The sequence below is a fragment of the Trichosurus vulpecula genome, chromosome 7 (assembly GCF_011100635.1).
Source record: "Trichosurus vulpecula isolate mTriVul1 chromosome 7, mTriVul1.pri, whole genome shotgun sequence".
NCBI classification, from domain to species: domain Eukaryota; kingdom Metazoa; phylum Chordata; class Mammalia; order Diprotodontia; family Phalangeridae; genus Trichosurus; species Trichosurus vulpecula.
The window spans coordinates 64,931,259-64,945,551 of record NC_050579.1 but is presented as its reverse complement, the minus strand read 5'-3'; the positions used below and the strand labels follow the sequence as shown (position 1 = coordinate 64,945,551).

General features: G+C 34.9%; 1 pseudogene; it reads left to right on the top strand.

The window, feature by feature from the left end:
• The first annotated feature begins 4,092 nt into the window (after window positions 1–4,092).
• On the top strand, window positions 4,093–13,075 carry LOC118857539 (annotated as a pseudogene).
• The last annotated feature ends 1,218 nt before the right edge of the window (window positions 13,076–14,293 follow it).

Genomic DNA, 14,293 nt, shown 5'->3' with positions numbered 1-14,293 from the left:
TTTCTCCTTTTTCTCCTTTCTAACAGCAAACAGAACAATTCTAATCCCTCTTTTTTTATGACAGCCTTTGGAGTAATATATTTGAAGACAGCTAAAATGACCCCCTGAGAATTCTCTTCTCCAGGCTAAATAGCCCTAGTTCCTTTAAATGATACTCAAATGAAATGGATGCCCTTCACCATCCTAGTGGATGCTTTCCAACTTTTTGGTATCACCAGTTTATTAATTCGAGATACAACTAGTTCAAGTAATAACAGCTAACATTTACATATTTTTAATATTTTGCCTGTGTTTTTTGGCCTTCCTTGTAACCGCATTCCTTAGCACAATCCTGGAATGTAGTAAGTGTTAATGAATGCTTGTTGACTAATTTGCTAAAGGCTTATAGCCATTATCTGTTTTGAGGATCATATTATTGTCAGTTAGATAGTGGAGGTGTGATTCTCTTAATTTAATAGAAGAAGAAAATGAGATACAAAGGTTAAGCAAATTGATTATTGTCACACATATACTTTATGTCCCAGCCAAGATTATAATTTTCAACATTTTGACACCAAATAAAGTACTCTGTTTACTTCCATATATGCAATCTTCCTCTAAATATCTAGCTCAAGGTAGAATAGGGTAATCTAACACAGTAATAGCAGTGGGGAAATTAATTATGTAGGTAATACCGAGATAAGTTTTTGGTACTAGGTGCGTGAAATTCAACTGAAAAAATACTTATGACCTTAAGGAACACAAACTTAAAAACAAATTAGGACCGATAATTGAGTGAAATAATTTATTTTACTGAAATTACATCACTATTGATATGATATCGTGGGGAATGAAACACTTTCAATATGATAGTAGAATTTTGCTAAGGTACTCTAGGTGTTGAATGAATCTCCTTAGAAATTTATTGTTGTTCTCTATAATCCAGGGCAGAGGTATCAAACTTGGGGACAAAGGTTCCATGATATGACAAAATTCCCTAGTGTGGCAGAAACAGATTAAAATGTAAATGGAAAATGTACAACAAATAAATAAAAATACAACAAAGATAGTATTAACTTGTGGCTAAGTCAATGTTAAGCTTACTGGATCATTTCTATTTGAGTTTGACGTCCCTGATTTAGGGCACTACTAAATGGACACTCCCTCTCTTGATGATGATTTGCCAGCTATTTTTGACTCATCCCTTAAGAGTTGTCTAAAGTGCTGAGAGGTTAAGTAATTTTCTCAGAGTCTCAATGTTAGTATTTGAAAAAAGAAAACAACATTTGAACTCATGTCTTCCTTACTACAATGCTTGTCCTTTATCTACTTTTAGAATTTATCTATTCCTTACAAGCTAGTCTGTGTGCATTTTACATTGCATGTGAATGACTAGTTCAGGAGAGTAGACCTGCTGTCAGAGATGAAATTTGAACCAAGATCTTCTTGGCTCCAAACGCAGAATATTAGCTACTATGCAGTGCTGAATTTAAGGAAGATTTATAAGTCCACCTAACAGCAGCCCATTTTTATAAACCACAAAGCCTTTAACACCAGGCTTTTCTTTTGTCTTTTTCCCTGACATTTTCTAAAACTGAATCTTAATTGTACAATTAGGACCACAGGAGACAGAGCTGAACAAGATATCAGAGACCACCTATTCTATACCCTCGTTTTTCAGATAATGAAAAAGAGGCTCAGGGAAGTTCTGATGACTCACCTAAAGTCCTCCCTTTAGTAAATGTCAAAAGTAAAATTTGTAACCTGGTCCTTTGATTTCAGTGTTATTCTCACTAACTGAGGTGGATTAAGTCCCACTGTACATGTCTCCAGCCTCGCTTTGGCTGTAGGTGCTGTGAAACTGGCTTCATATAGCAATAGGATGGGCAGAATAATGGTGGGATCATCAGGATGGAAGCTTTAATTAAAAAGACAAAAGCCACATACTTATTTAATATATGAGAACCTCTTTCTTCTAAGAAGAGCTTTCTCCCTCCCCCAGTACCTCTCCCACACAGACACAAGCTTCTCTGGTTCTCCCCCTATCTTTGCCTCCTACACATAATGTCAACACTGCTGTTATACACAGATATTATCAGCAATTTAACTCATCTTAAAGCCCTCCTGGCAGCATACCAGGAGTGACTAGAATAAAAATGTTGTCATTGCAGATTAAGAACATTTTACCCTCCTCAAAAATTGGATTCCATTGGGAATACACATGCACACATATATACATATGCACACAAATGAATATATATGTGTGTATATATATATATATGTATGTATCATACACATGTGTGTGTATAGTCTGTGTGTATATGAATGATTTCTTTGTTTTTCTGGTCTGTCTCTATGATGCAGGACAGAAGTATCAAAAATTCTGGCCCATGGGTCCAATGTCACAGAGAAATTCCCTGATGTAACAGAATTAGATTAAAATATAATTGGTAAATAACAAAATAAATAAAAATACAGTACAACATAGATAATGTTGATTTGTGGCCTGCAGAGATAATTTCTATTTAGATTTGACATGCTTGATACAGGAAACTTGAATGTAAATTTTCTCTCTTGATAAAGTTTATACACAATATTTATATGTAGAATACATACATGCATTTGTGTGTATTATATAAATACACACATACACACATATATAAAGGTATATTCAGTAGCTATTAGAATATTATGTGTGTATGCACACATGTATATATATATATATGTATATATACACACATACATACATTCAGAGAGAGAGAGAGAGTGAGAATTTTAAAAAGAACATAATATTCTAATGGTTCCTGAAGAAAGGACAGGCATAAAGGAGTGTCCAGATTTATATATTGTGTGTTTCTGTAAATTTTTCAAATAAGATGAAATATTATCCATAAGCATTTCCCTTTCATCTCACTCTAATGTTTGAGATTCCTTTCCTTTTAGTTTTTTCCTTCTTTCCCTTTAGTCATTCTCTTTTATCACTTAACCTCACTAAACTTATTTCCTCATCTTTTTAATGAAAGAGGTAGGATATGATATACCTTAAGGTCCATTAATTCTTGGATACTGTCTACAACATCCTTGACCATAATTATAATTGGCCATCTTCAGAGGGCATCCAAGGCAGGTTCCATAATGGAATGGTTGAACACAGTCCAAGTTCAAGGGTCTTGTCCATGATGAAAGAGCTAAACTATTAGAAAAGAAAGACCTGAACCTAGGTGCTCCTGACTTTAATGTTGGTCCTCTATCCAGTATTGGACCTCACTTTTGTCCCTCAAAATTTTCTATGCACATCACCATAAGCATGTATGTGGCCATGTGACCTATGTTTAGGCAGATATTAATATAGTCACATGCCTATCACACATGTGCAGCTGTATGGGAATTATATAGCCCTTCAGGTGCAGAGGTGGCTTTCACATTCTTTGTTGCTCCACAATGATTACAACTACCATTGTGATATAGAAGGCAGGAGAAAAATCAAGAGATTTGGTCACTAACCATTTCATGGTCCCTCTAGTAATATCTTCCCCACCTCTCTCTGTCATGCTGGCTCCTCTGCTCCTCTGGTTGTCAGAGCCCAATTCCTTTTGGGATAAAGGAAGGATATGACCTTCTTTCTTGCTTCCAGGAGATACTTCTTTTGACCAAGCTCACTGTAGCCAGGCCAAGGAAAAACAGCTAGACTTAAGATTTGTTTGTTTTATTTCACTCTTTAAAGACTTTTATAGCCACCTAGTCTTCCTGGCACTCTTGTTGGTTGATCACTTAGTTAACACACATTTGTTAAGCACCTACAATGTGCCAAGCACTGTGCCAAGCACTGGGGACACAAAGAAAGGCAAAAAAGTCCTTGCCTTCAGATAAACTAATGGGAGAAGACAACATATAAAAAAGAAGCTAAAAACAGGAGTGTTGGGTGGGAGCACCTAACTAACACAAGTTCATGATGAAGTCCAGAAGAGTCCAGCTAAGTGAGTAATGAAGAAATAGTTTGACTAGGTGCTCTCCTTAAATGGAAGATCTGGTAGGATCTCCCCACTTTCCATCTCTATCATCTTCAATAAGAGATAGGGAAGGACCCCAAGAGGTGTGAATACTATTGTTAATATGATCTTTCAGAAAGATGAAGCTCCTGAGGAATACGATAAAGTCCAGAAGAGTGTGGATGGGTGGGAAATAAAGAGGATTTTATAAGTAAGGAAGCTAAAAAAATAAAATTTTAATATTTAAGGGTGCACCTCTAGTCCCCAAACCTGAAGTTCTACCATCAGCTCTTCCTGCTTCCCTAATCAAGAAAAATAAAAAAGCCCTGGATTCACACCTTCATTAAATGTGCTTCATACTCCTCTGATGTGCAACTAGTCTATCTATAGTTGGACCACATTGACCTCCTGCCCAAAGTAGGACTCAGCATTTCTGTCAAATGGCTAGATATTCATAGTTTTGCAAGGCAAGTAGCTGGAATCATTTGGAACACATCTTATGTGGGAGAGAATAGAAAAAAAAATGGCAATGTTTGAGATGCTGAATTACCTGCACTGACCAAGGAAATTATAATCATTTTGAAAGTCAATGATCCATGAATTAAAATAGTTGTAAGATAACTTTAGGCATGGTATGATAAGGGCTCCTGAGCAGTTGTAACTGGCTATTGAGCAGACAATGTAATGTTTTCAATTGCCTCAAATTACATACTTATAAATGCAACTGAATTAGAAATTGCTTCCTAGTACATCGGTTCTTCACAATATATATGACAAATGTGTTCTCCATTTTTAAAGTGCAGCAAAAAATAAGCTGTCTTAACTTATTTGAATATTTTAAATTTGTTGCTAAACCAGAAAAGTCAGGCATTTTAAACAGAGATGATGTTTAAAATATTGAAGAACAGTTTCATTCATAATGAATTTATCTAAGGATACAAAGAATGAATTGTATCAGAATTTTCAGTATGGCCAGTCCTTCACAGAAGGTTTAAGAGTGCCTCTGAATGAAATGTGCCTCTGAAAATGCATGTAAATTTACATTTTTAAAATTTAATCATATTTTAAGTGCTTGAAAGAAACTAAATATTAATAGGATACATTTATAAATTCTTTTGTGATGGAAATAATTGCCCCTTAATTTATCTATTTTGTTAGTTTCTACAGAGAAGCATATTGAGGTGTGAGTAGACTGTGACACAGAGATGATAAGGAATCTCAAAGAAAACATATTGTCCCAAAAGAAAATAAGCCTAAGAATACTGAGGGAGAAGCAGTATATGTCCTATGTGTTCCAAAAAGTAATAAAGAATCCTAACTTCTAACATTTAGTGTGAAAAACCTGTCAAAACATTTTGAAGGTCTGGACCAGATTTTTATGAAAAAAAATATAGTAAGTATGGATGGGTTGCAATTTGAACTGTTGGAAGGAATATCCTCATTCATGAGATCACGAATCTTCCAAGTTATGTTCATTAAGCTTTAAATGATTTCCTACTGACCATCAGGGAATTTCATAGTTGAAGGGATCATCCAGTCTAGCCCTGGCTTGAATAAGAATCTCTACTACCATATCCCTGGAATGTGGTCATTTGGGCTCTACTTGAAAGGTCTGGTTATAAGCAGTTCATTACCTCCAGAGGGAGTACATTTGACATCTGAATAGTTCTAATCGTTAGGAAAATCTAATTTACATTAATATGAAATCTGTCTCTCCCCAAATCCAAACTTCTTAATCTAGCAACTGACACCTCCCATAGTTTACACACTTAATGAATATTTTCTTGTCTATCAAGAGCCCCAAACATACTCCATGTGCTTTAATCAGACCCCTTTTTTCATTATCCCTCTTAGCACTTTCGAATCTCTCTCTGTCTCTCTGTCTCTCTCTGTCTCTCTCTGTCTCTCTGTCTCTCTCTCTTTCCACACACACATATACTTATGTATACATATATATATGTATACACACACACACACACACACACACACATACATACATACATATACACACACACACATATTCCCAAGTATTCTTTGATCATTCTATCTCCTCTCCCTGGAATTATAGAATCTCAGAGTTGAGCTTGGCTCTATGGGTATTCAGCCACCTGAGTCAATTCATATTTGAATAGGAATCTCCTTTATAACATCTTCACCCATGTTCATGGAGTCTTTGTTTGGAAGACATCTGGTAATGTGTAGCTCATGACCTATTTAAACAGATTATTCCATTTTGGGACATCTCCAATTGACAGAAGGCTTTTCTTTACACTGACCTATTTTTTTTTTCTTTGCAACTTGTACTTATTCCTCCTTGGAATATCCATGTGATAAACAAGTTATTTTATTCTTCAGGCTAGTTCCTTCAATTCATTCATGCATAGCATAGCATTTCCTTGATCCTTTTGGTTTCTTTTGTCTGCATGAAGTCCAGCTTATCAATGCCATATCCCTTGAATCCATCCTTCAAAGCTCAACTCTTCCATGAAGTTTTCCTTGTATACCTTATTCCACAATGCATTTTATTTTCTCTCATTTCTATTCAACACTTATTTTAAAATTAACAAGCTACTTAAGCTGTATGGTTCTCTGTTTCATTTGTGCAAGCCATATGGTTCTAACTAGAATGGAAACTCTTGTAGGTATGAACCACATGATAAAATACAGAATATTTTAAAATATTGGTGCAGTTTTAATCTATATACACACTGTAACTTTTTTATCTTATACTGTTTGCCTACTGAAATCTACTACATAGTAGTTGAAGCAGGATATGTGAACAAAAAGCTACAATGAAAGGCAAGATGTGATAAATACTGAATAGTGGATACTGTAAGTACACTAGGATAAGTACTCAATATAAAATGACTTTTATTACAATTCATTTCATGTTAAGGTGTACATTTTTAAGAAAACAACATGAAGGAATGGTCTCTATTGAAAATAACTACAGAGCTACAAAATATGTGGGAATCCAAGATTTATCAAGGGGCTATATTAATATAGCTATGAAAAACTCTTTGCAGGAATAAATATAGAACTAAATAATTGGAAAAATATTAATTTCTTATGGGTAGGTCCATTCAAAATAAAAAAAGACAACTCTGCTAAAATTAATTTCCTTAATTAATATTGTACCAATCATACACACAAAAGAATCCTTTTTAGACCTTGAAAAAATAGTAACACAATACATATAATGGAATAAAAGATGAATAATCTCAAGAGTAATAATAGAAACATGTGGGAAGGTAACTATTAGTATTAGATTACAAATTGTAATCTGATGTAGTAATCATTAACATGATTTAGTGCTTGAACAAAAGAGAGATAGAGTTCAATAAGTGGAACAGATTAGGTAAATAACAAAAAAGGAAAAAAAAAACACAAAACAAATCTAATAGCACAGTGTTTTATAAACCCAAAGTTTTATAAACTCCCGTTAGTGTGAGAAAGATTACTCTCTATTTGAACCACAAAAATGATGACAACAGTGACAACAAAACCTGAAACACACAGGAAAAACTAGAGAACAGTCTGGAAGAAATGAAGTTTAGACTAACATCTCACACCAAACATCAACATAAGTTCAAATCTGATGTATTGCCATTCCCCAATAGGAAAAAAATAAATCAGAGGTTATGAATTGATAGTTAAAGGAAGAAATTCGAGCTTTCACCAATTTTATGAAAAATGTTATATATCACTGTTAGAAAATGAAATTCAAAGCAACTTTGAGGTACTGTAGCAAAGATGAAAAAAGAGAAAAATAACAAATACTCAATTGTTATTGTATTGTTGATGGAATTGTGATTTGGTCTAGCCATACTAGAAAGCAATTTGGAGCCATGTTCCTACAAATGCTTAATATGAAGTAAGCTTTGTTCGAGCTATATACATGTTTGGCATATACTCTCCAGTTGCATAGGAAAGAGGAAGAGTTTTTATGAACAAAAATAATCCCAGCAGCTCTTTTTGTGGTAGTCCAAAATTAGAAACTAAGTAAGTGGCTTCCTATCTGAGTATAACTAACAACTTGTGATATATGAATTAATGGGATATAATTTTGCCATTAGAAATGATCAAATAAAAAGTTTCTGAAAAACTGAGACCATTACAAAATAATTTTTCAAAGCAAAATGAGCATACGTACACCAATTCATACAATGATAACATTTTAGAGAAAAAGCAATTTTAAAATAATTTAAATTCTGATCAATAAAAGCATGACAAAACAGAAGTCCCAAACAGTATAAAAGACTCTGCCTACCTTCTGAAAGTAGTCATGAACTTTAAAAAATGCAGAAAAATGTCATATATTTTTTAGGCTTGTCTAGTGTGGGGATTTGTTTTATTAGGACATGCAGCTATATGTTCAGAGTGTTATCTTTTTAAAAAATTCTCAATGTAGAAGCGGGTAGTGTGAGGAACAGCTAAATAAATAAATAGATAAATCCTTAGGTATTATAGAAAGATCCATGAAAAAAATAAGTAAAAATATCTGAGCTTATAAGTATAACATAAAGCGTATTTCCATCAAAATTATAAACTATTTACACAGATACAGTAGGTAAAATAGTAGTAGATTTTAGGTAAATAGTGAAGGGAGCACAAAGAATCCATTTCCAAACTAAATAATTGGAGTAATTATCTTAGAAATGGATTTTTCTCCTGATCACGATAGGGTAAATGAAGTTTGGTTGTTTGTTTTATATAGAGCTATTCCACATAAGCAACTTTTTTTTTTAGTAAAGACATGGGAGAGGAAGCCTCAAGCCATATTCAGGTCATGAATATAAGATTAGGTTGGTTGAATGAGAGATATTTCTTTGGCTTCATGGAGAGATAACCCAAGGAAAGATTTAAAAGGGTCTTGATTTCTGGCTTTAAAAAATATGGATTTTATTTTGTAAGCAAATAGAAATCTATCAAAGGTTTTTCAACAGATTGTAGAAAGATTCATCTATCAATGATGTGAAAAATCAATTAGAAGAATTGACAAGACCAAAGGCAGAAAAACAACTTGGGTGTGACTTACAATAGTCCAGGAGACAATGAAGGCCGGAAGTAAGACTGTGAAAGAAAGAATAAAAAGGAAGGCACATGAAAAATATTGTAGAAATAGAATCAAAACAACTAGGGGACTAATTATATATGGGAGCCAGAAAGAAAAATGATTCTAAGATTATTCTGAGGTTCTTGTAATATCAAAAGACGTTGACAGTCAGATAGCTAAATCTACTGTAGAGAATTTGTTGTGTTTGAACTGTTAGGATACTAAAGGGAAAATATCCAGCAAGAAGCCAGAAATACTTGGAGCTTAGTAGTTACTCATGGATTAATTGAATTCTTCATTTTTGTTTAGTGGCTTTTCTCTAACAGAATATATCTATGTTAATTAAGTAACATTCTGCCACTGTAACACCAATTATATTGTTTGTTTGTGATTTTATTAAAGTTTCTACCAGAGCTTACAACATATTATGTTTAGATGTTATGAATATTTTTGCAGATTGTTTTCTTAAAAATAAATTTTACCATATAATGAAACTTTCATATCATTCATGTAATACATTCATGTTTGATTATCGTTACCAGAAATTTTAATTCAGGCAATTAAATTGGATTATTTTCCTCCCTTTGGAGAGGATAGTCAGTTCTCATTGTTTGGTTATCCAATTCAAATTTAGGAATCATGTCCTATGCTTTCCTTATGGAGAGACCCATTTCTGCAATACATTTCTACACACTTGGAATTCAAAGACATTGAGGCAAAAAATTAACAAATTTGACAAGGAAATGTGGTTCATTAGTCTATGAACTGATGTGTTATTGACATCATTGTGATCAGCCCAGTAATTTAAATCAAGTCCTAAGTTCACGTAAGACTATAATAATCTTGACTATTAGTTTTCAAATCATGTCAGAAACAAAATACCTATAATTATGGTCATTTATCACAAGGTCATAATGAGTCTATCATGTCAAAGAAATCAATGATCAATTTATGAAATTTAATTATTTTTATTGAAAATCTTGAACTATCTCATCATTTTTGACTTTTGGAAAATGCAGTATCATTGAGCCAAGGCTTTGCTTCTTAACATAGAATAAAGCTGTAAATGATTCAGCATTTATAAGTGGTTAAATTTTGCAGGAAAAAAAGATTTACTCAAAGTTAAAAATAAATAGAATATCCCAGAAATCTTTGCCTTGATTTTTTAAATCCATTCATGCGTGCATGATATTCTCAGTTGTTTACACTTACAGCTATTCTAAGAAGGTTCTTATTTTACAAGTTCCTGACCTATTAGAAAATTCTACATGTCAATACTTAGAATCATTCATCTGATTATATCCTTTTTTTTCTTTAAGTACATGGAAGTAGAAGAGCACAAATGTGGGCTGTAGAATAGAAATTACAACAGGTATTATAAATTATGGCAACCCTGCTCAAAATCTTTGTTCCTTTATTTCATTCATTCTAATAGACTGTCAAATGACTTTAAGAAGATGTACACACAGAAAGTGACTTTAAGTTTGACAATGTACATGTACATATGTATCACACATATCATTTTTAGAACAAGTCATATTCTTTTACCTTCTGTGAGAAACTATGTTATCAAACTGCTGCAGAGTTTTCTTCGGTAACATTTCAAAGCATGTGTTATGCCCCTGAAGGCACATTAAAAGGGATGAGTAAAGCACACAGGAAAAGAAAAGAGGATGATGATGAATGACATTCTGAAGTAAAAAGTAATATGATACAGTTGGTCATAGAATTGAAGAAAAGTTTCAAATTGCTACCAATGTTTGAAATAACTTAGATCTCTGGGTTTCCTTTTCTTTATATTTTCCTGCCATGTTACAATTTTGAAAACACCAATGAATTAGAGAATATGTGACTCATTTAGTCTCACAGGTTTACCATTAGGAAATTGCTGAACATATTTGGTTATGCCATTCAATCGGTCAAACAATAAGCATTAAAAAAATTACTATGTACCCAGTATTGTCCTGAAAGCTAGGGATTAAAGAAAAGCAAAAACACTGGACCTTTACAGAACTGAAACAAAAACATTAATCAACTACTTTTCAAGAAATATAAGAAACATACCTTACAATAAGCATGTAAGATTGTAGTATGGTGTGATGGATCCTGAGTCTCCAGGTCTAGGTACATCACAGGGGCATAACAGAGAATTCATCCAAAACCTTTTTTGTTCTTCTAATGTACTGAAATATTGTGATGAGTTAATGTGCATTTTTTATTGTTTTGTTGCCATTGATTTTATGCCAAGAATAGAAATACTATAGGCAGTATCCAAATATGCCTATCCTTTCTTTGGAGAGTGGGATCCATTATGTCAAGGTTTCATGACTAGTGTACACTCAAAGATAATCAAGAAGGAGGTGGGATTCTTTTTGAGTATGGAGATTTGTGAACTGCCCTGACTGGGTAAATCCACAAGTTCACATACCAGTTGATAAGTCAACACAAACTTAAAGAGAGATTTTGAGTAGAGGGATAGGTCATTGGACTACTTGAGAACCAGAGAAAGCCCTTACCTCCTCTGCATTTCTGCCTGTGAGGTATATGTGCATAATTGCCAGGATGAATGTTAAATTCCCAAGAGTTAGATCCCTTTGTATGACATAAATTATGATGAATATCTATCTGTGCTAAAGGGTGGTTAAATTAAGTGAGGAAAGAGAACTCAATGGGGAGGGTTGTGGTTATTGATGTATTTAAATGGCTCTCATATAAAGGGAAATAGAATTGTTCTTTCTGCCATTAGAGGGCAGAACAAAGAGAAAGGGTGAAAGTTTCAGAAATGTTAATTTTGCTTCAACATAAGGGGAAGAGGGGGAATATGACTAAAAAGCAAAACTATTCAAAAGTGGAATGGTATGTCTTGGTGTCAGCCTGGTTTTCCCTCAAAAGATGTCTTAAAGCAAACACTGGTTGAATGATTGTCATAGATTTTATAGAGGAGAGTCTTATCTCAGAACAAATTGGAATAAATTACCATGAATATTCTTTCCACTTTGCAAATTCTTTATATTCTAAGACTATGTTATTCTCTCACCCCAAAGGCAGTCATTTTACCACCGTGTCACATTGTCCTTCAAAACCTTTGGGAAGTTAAATAACTCTGAGTGCTTAAGAAAAATAAGTCACAAAATAGTAAATGTGGTTTTTTTTGTTCTCTGAGGGAGGGAAGTGGGATCCTTTGGGGAGAGGAAAAGAATCAGTTGCATCAGAATGGGGACGGCCATGTCAATGATTCCACAAGTACTGATTAAGCCTCCCCTCCATCCCCCCTCCTGCTGAAAACAGGATTTGAGTTAAGTTTTAAAGGAAGTTGGGAATTCCAAGATTTGATGTAGCTACTAAAAGTTACTAGCTAGGAGATTTTCAGAAAGCACTTCAGGAGTACTACAGCTGCCAACTTTACCATGTAAAGAGATGCCCAAGATTTTCAAGAGGGACAGATTCAATGTCTAACTCACTTGGGAAGACATGTGGAACCATTAGAGATTGCTAAAAACCACCGACAGTGACCATTTAAATTCTGCACTCTACCTCTAGCTCACTATTTATTCAAATCTGAAGAATGTAGAAAAAAATAATATTTTCCCTGAAAAAAAAACTGATTGCTTTGCATCATTTTAATCATTAGGTTTGGATCAGACTTGCAGAGGCTTACCTGAATCTTGTACTAGTTCTCTCAAATTCATTTGCTTCATCTCAGAAAGTGACTAGTTTTACCTCAGGTGACCAAGCTTTCATCCCCCTTCTCATTATTAAATAAGAGATCCTTCTCTGCATTTTTTTTTCAAAAACCTTGAATGAAAACTTTAAGTTTTGCATAGTAGCAAGTAGTAGCTGTGTCCAGAAATGTGGAAACTCTCTCTGTGTGTGGCTTAGAGAGACTCTTCCATCCAGCATTTCATTCCTGGGCACCAGAAGTGCATGCAGGAACTCAAATGAAAGCTTGTGCATTTTTTGTCAGAGCCAGCTCACCCAATCTCAGCAGAAATCTTTTTCTTTAGAGGATAATTTCATGTCTTTGGAGGAAATTAAAGATACGGCAAAATGATTTGGCACTGAAGAAAAATTTTAGTAAAAGGGGCCCAGAATCAGGAAATGGTGTGTTTTTGTAATGGCCAGCAAAGTGGGATTTTTGCTGGATTGAATGTGCATTGAGTTTTAGCCAATCAATATGTGCATTGAGTTCTAGGCAATCAGATGTGCATGGATTCAGTCAAACAGAGACCTGAGTCCCAGCCAATCAGATGCTGGCTAGAACTATATATAAGGAGAGCCCAGAGTGTGAGAAAAGCAGATATAGAGAGGGCATTGAAGAGGAGACATTAAGAGAGCTGCCAGTGTTGAGAAGACTGAGAGACAGCCAGCATCAAGAGAGCTGCTGGCCATTGAGAAGAGAAGAGATAAAGAAGAATTAGCTGTGAGCATTGAGCTGAGGGGAAACCTAAAAGAGCTGTGAAGAGACCTCTAGAGAAGAGAGGAGACATCTGAGATTGAGGAGAGCTTTGATGGCAGAGACTTGCTGAAGGAGCCTCCAAACTTTGAAGGCCAGGGGAGGTGAGTGGAGCTGTAGAGCAGAGACCTGTCCATGGGAAGGAGGCTTAGCTTAAGCCCCTTCTGAGAGCTGTCAAAATGAACTGAGCTGTTAACACAGAGCATCTGGACTTTGGAGGTGAATTGAGATGGTGGTGTTGGTGATGTGTGTTGATACCCTGTTAAGCTTTGTTTTCCCAGAAACAGAAGCTGTGGGAAGGAACCCCTGGAGCCTGATGTTGGTCAGGAGCTTGGAGTGGAGCAGTTCTTGTGAGCTGAGACATGGTGCAGGAGCAGAGAGCTGCCTGTGTGTGAATCCAGGTGTGAGTTGGGAGCAGTCAGTCTACAGAGGAAGAGCCATGGCACTACGAAGTCAACCTTGAGTCAAGATGAAAGAGGACTTTACTTGGACACTTGTTCTAATTTTTTTCAGCACTAAGGAAGTAAAGTGCCTCTGACTGAGTCTTGCCTTTGATTGAATCAAGAATCTTTGATGACCTGCTTAAGTCACAAGAAAGCCTAAGTCATGTGAGTTTAAGTCACATGTTTGTGATGCCCTCTGACACTGAAGAAGTATATAGATATACTCTGAGGTTAGCATTTTGCTTTGGGGGCCCACTCATTGAAAGGATGTTGGTGGGGAGAATCTGGGCAGCCATTAAGGAACCCTCCTCCCCAGCTTTCAAAACCCAGATGTTGGTGCTTATCTTTCTGGTAACTATGTATCTATGTATTT